This window comes from Alosa pseudoharengus, unplaced genomic scaffold (assembly GCF_046254945.1).
Source record: "Alosa pseudoharengus isolate Yale_2024_CS ecotype anadromous, Long Island Sound unplaced genomic scaffold, YU_APseudo_1.1 YU_APseudo_1.1_scf_4, whole genome shotgun sequence".
NCBI lineage: Eukaryota > Metazoa > Chordata > Actinopteri > Clupeiformes > Clupeidae > Alosa > Alosa pseudoharengus.
This window is the reverse complement of record NW_027468774.1, coordinates 32,094,597-32,099,807: the sequence shown is the minus strand read 5'-3', so window position 1 is coordinate 32,099,807 and position 5,211 is coordinate 32,094,597. Positions and strand designations below refer to the sequence as shown.

Genomic DNA, 5,211 nt, shown 5'->3' with positions numbered 1-5,211 from the left:
GAAAGAACTGATTCCCGGAATAGAATCATTTGGCCCATGTCTACTACCTAGCTATATTTTGCTGGAATTGTACCAGAATGCCTACAGAAGCAGAGAATGTGTGCTGCATGACTTCTCCGGTAATGAGAACTATGGCTTTGATAGCCTGACATTGGCAGAGGTTAGCCTACTCAAGTTGTTTTCTGTCACGTATGACAGAAAAAGTAGCCTATACTATAGGAATCTTATAGTATTTTGGGACTAAATATTACAGTAATCTTATAGGAATACTATAGTATTTGCACATACTATAGGTACTATAAGACTACTATAGAAAAACTATAGCGGTTACAGGATATTATAGAGTTATTAGTAGTACTTCTACAGTATGTCCCAATTATTCCTATAAGATTACTTTAATATTTTGTCCCAAATACTATAAGATATCTATACTACTTTTTCGTAAGGGGATTGCTCATGTGGTTAGAAAAATAGGCAACACCAGTACCCCTGTTGTCTGTATGACCCTGTACTCAGGATTAGAACCAGTCTGCCTTAGCATAATGTACTCCCTTCAAAATGCACTAAACATTCGACAATGACGACTATGGCCCTCTGTGAGACAGAAGATATGAAAGGTAAGATAAACCTTTAGCTCAAAAGGGACAAAAACTGATGAAACTCCTAAAACAAATATACAAAACAGGTCAATTTTCAATAAATAACTTTATTATATTTACATACAGCAGTGGTACTCAAAAGTGTGGTCCGCAAGCTCTCAAGTGTTCCACAAGTAGATGTGGTAAAATATAATAGATGAGTTGTTTGCAATATTGAACCAACTTGTATGTAAATCCAAACAGTTCTGCAACACTGATGTAACCTATGCCAGTTTAAATCATATGAATCCTCTGACACCATAAGCAAGGTGCAAAGACAATAAGCAAGGTGGTTCAGTGAGAAGGCCTATTGTGTAATATACTGTTGAAGTAGGTCTACTGTTTTTTTTTTTTTTGCTAGGTGGTCCGTGAAACACTGACAAATAGTAATATTGCAGTCTATTAAAATAATGCAAACACAAAACAAGAACATCCAAACTATGCACAGAATTAACAATGTCTACTTTTTGCCAGACGATGCAGACATCTGGCCTACAGATCCTTTGTAAGATGGTGCTGGGATTATTTAGGCAAAAAGGTCTGAGTTGTTGTTTCGGCTTGTATTGTCCTGGGGATCCGAAGGGACAACACACAAAACACATTCGTTGGCTGTGATGATTCTATTACATTGCTCTTTGATTGCGCTGGGCCATAGGTGTTATTGTGAAGATGTCGCTTTCATCCTCCTCCTCCTCTTGATCAACCCGAGGTCTTCTAGCTGGCCTTGGATGAACAGGCTTGATAGCAGTAGAGGTAGCAGGCCCCCATGCCCATGGTGTATCCGAAGTGCTTGTATCAATACTCATACTTTTCATGAAGTATTCTGTTTGGGTACCTAAAGTAAATAAATGTGTATTACTGTCAAGTTACAAGATACTAATAGTACACAGGACATTCACTATCTCACACAAAACTGTACTGGCACAATGGAAACAAAAATATTTTAGTGACTGTGGTAAGGTGTATGATGTACTAAGTAGCACACCCACAAGAAGACATTCGGTAATATCAATTCTATCTGTTATGCAATTCATGGGTTTCATCAGGTCCATTTACACAGGTGTATTAATCAAGCACCATGCAGTCTGCATTCATAATCGAGGTGCTTGATTTTATACACCTGTGGAAAGTGACCTGAAGAAACCCATGAATTGACTTTCCCAAACATTGACGAGCACATAAGAACCTGTATTAGCCTACTAGAAAAAGACTTCTAGAAACTAACTAGCACAACAATAAAAGTTAGATCACAAACCTTTGCTTAACGTGATGACCTAATGTAGGCTAGAAAGCTGTGTAGCCTGACATGAGGATGTGCTCTGGAAGACATACAAAACACTAAGTAAACAGCAAGTAATCAAACAAAACATCATTGTAGGCCTACAAAGGTCAATGTAATAATGGCAAGAAGACATAAATTAGACTGAAGTGTAAATACCCGAGCTCTATAGTGATAGCAACTTCCTAATAGTGCACGGGTATTGTGTTTTTGATTTTCCCTGTTTAGACTAGAACAATACCCGTACTTAGTTGAGCATAATATATTGTTGCTAATATTATTATTTGTGGTTTAACGCTTAGGTTAGAAGATTATAGGTTCAACAAGCTAAATCTCAGGTAGTGTGGTCAGTTTCTTATGAGTGTAGCTACACCAGGCACGTAACTGAAGCATTCCGTTCGCGTTATGTAGCCTACTGCAACAATTAGCTTCCAATAGGCCTAATCAATGGAAGTAGCTACACCTGGCGTGTTAGTGGCCTGTAGGCTATGTTCGGGAAAATAGACCATTCCTCTAATGGATTTTACCAGAGCCCTTCCTATTAGACATTCTCTGATTTTACACGTCGCGAACAGAACACTTCAGTTACGTGCCTGGTGTAGCTTCCTGTAATATAGGCTAGCCTAAGCCTAGCTTGTAGCCTACCCTTTTCATGCATGCTAACGTGAAGAATATGAACATGCTATTTTGTAACAGACGTTAGGTGGAAAAGTTTGTTTGTACTTACAGCCTGTGAGCCTGGTGGTCGATCGTCATGACGGTACAGAACCAGGTTTTCAGAACATCGATGCAAAACCACTTTCTAACTGTAGGCAGTGAGTGTGGTCGAAATGATTGGAACACAGAACTAATGTTGCACTACTTCGGTGGTGGTGTTCCAACGATAAATCCGAACCATTTCTTCATCAACTCTTGTTTCTAAGGCAAGACATGCAACATTGATGTGTTATTGCCACAAATAACACAGGCATAATTTTTTTCCGCCATGTTAGCAACTTGCTGTTAGCTTATACTAGCTGCAGAGAGACAATCCCCTAGCCGCAAAATCTTCCAGTCTTCCTGTAGGCGGTCACAAGCCAAGGTGGGCGAGGCCATGAATAATCAGTTTCCCTTCGGCGTCATTGGGAAGGGCTCTTTCTGATTCGCTTGTTTTTCCGTGTATTTTCTTTCATTGGTTAATGCGGGCAATGGGGGTAGAAGATCATTTTCACGTGCAGCATGCATATGCAACTTGGAGTGAGCTATAGTATTTTGAAAGTAACAAGTATTAAACGGTTTCTCAGTGAATGAGACCTTTAAATGTTGTGTCATGATGTCTGTGTGTGTGTGTGTGTGTGTGTGTGTGTAAGAGAAAGAGAGAGATTCTGTCATAAATGTTCATGTGTGATTTAGTGCCGTTGCAACATGTACACTTAATCCTCACAGAGGCCAATATATCAGGCAGACATGTGTGGATGGGGTGCGGTCTCCTTTCCTCTCTCTCTCTCTCTCTCTCTCTCTCTCTCTCTCTCTCTCTCTCACACACACACACACTCACACACACACTCACTATCTCTCACACACACACTCACTATCTCTCACACACACACACACACACACACTCACTATCTCTCACACACACACGCACACTCACACACACACAGATGTAGATGTACATGTGTGTGACTGTAGACATTAAGTATATGGTCTAAGAAACTAACACATCACTAACACACTAACCACATCACTCACTATATGAAAGCTGGTAATCCGTTAAAATAACAATCTTTTGTAATGTAAAAGATAAAAGCAAGACCAGAAGATTAATATTTGAAATATTAATATTTAAAATCCAAATGAAAAACAAACTGGACTATTATAAAGGGAATATATAAAAATACAATAAAAATAAAAACTTTAAATAACCTGCACCCCCCTAAACGAATACTTTGATTTTTTTATTACAGCTCACTCTTTTGAGGTACTGTAAGAATCAATCACCTTAGTTGATCTTGAAGTTTTCCCCTCCTATCCTGTGCATAAGCCATTCTCACAAATTTGAGTTGAGGTCTAAGCTCTGCTTGAGATTTCGAAAATAGCAGTACAGTGCAGGTTTTTGATTTTTTTGTTGTTGTTATTGTTGATTAGAGTGTTTGCTTTGGATCACTACCATGGTAAAATGTGGGATTCCACCTCATAAATTACATTCTCTCAGATGACTGAAGGTCCTGCATCAAAATCAAGATATCCACACTGATACCAGGAGCTATTCATGATTCCTCTGACCTTGATGAAATTTTAGCCTTAAGAGGTGAGCAAAACTTTAGCTAAATGATTCATTTAAGCAATAAGCCACTCGAGTCCGTAGGTTACACTGATTCTACAACTGCTAAGGGGCGTTGTTAGGCACAGCGCGCTAGCGGAGTGCCTAAAACCCCCCTTATCTGTTGTAGAATCAGTGTAACCTACGGACTCGAGTGGGTTATTGCTTTTCTAAAACTGCTATACTGTAAATACCTGGCCAAGTTTCAAAAAGTAACGACCCAGCAACTAGAAATATAACAAGTTATTCCTAGATAATCATTCTTCCGCCGAGAAAAATATTTCCTCTATCTGAATGGTTGCCAAGCAACGTCGAGACGCAGCTACTTTAACTTTTGTATCAAGTTATGGTATCTGTAGATGTTGGGCTTAATGTGTATTCACCTAAGTTTAGCTGTCCGATACAGTGGTCATGGTTAATAAGATAAGATAAGATAAGTATGACTGTCAAAATAATAAAAGTTAACGCTGATTAATCGCATTTCATAGTGACATTTGACCTAGTGCAGTCTGGCTATCGTGACTGACGGAGGCAGGCGAGAAAGCACTGCTTTGAACGAAACATTTAGCCTAGGCCTACGTTTTAAAAAGAACTATGCTGATGCCTGACCCAAAGGGAAAATTATAATAAAAGAGAGACACGTTGAACTTTAAAGTCTATAATGTTGGTTTGGCTCTTCATTGATTCACTGATCTGCCAAACTTGTTTTTAAGATATGTTCATAGCAAAAATGGATGCATGTGATTCATTTATGTTAATTAATCACAGAGTATGTAATTCATTTTTAATCGATTGACAGTTCAATAATATAATATTGAAGATAATATAACATTATCTTTATAATTTATAATTTTGGTGTTAGGGTATTTACATTACACTAAAAGATTTAACTGCTGTGGAAATGTTACAGATTTATTTATATAACTAAAAAAAAACAATGACGGCATATATGTGAGTATAAGGAACCCCCACACAGAGAGAGAGAGAGAGAG

General features: G+C 38.3%; 1 long non-coding RNA gene across 1 annotated transcript; it reads right to left on the bottom strand.

The window, feature by feature from the left end:
• Window positions 1-1,384: 1,384 nt before the first annotated feature.
• On the bottom strand, window positions 1,385-2,815 carry LOC143103187 (uncharacterized). The gene is made up of 3 exons (XR_012982743.1): window positions 2,645-2,815; window positions 1,894-1,957; window positions 1,385-1,473 (listed from the first exon to the last, which is right to left on the bottom strand). It is a non-coding gene; the product is annotated as an uncharacterized LOC143103187 (long non-coding RNA).
• Between the last annotated feature and the right edge of the window lie 2,396 nt (window positions 2,816-5,211).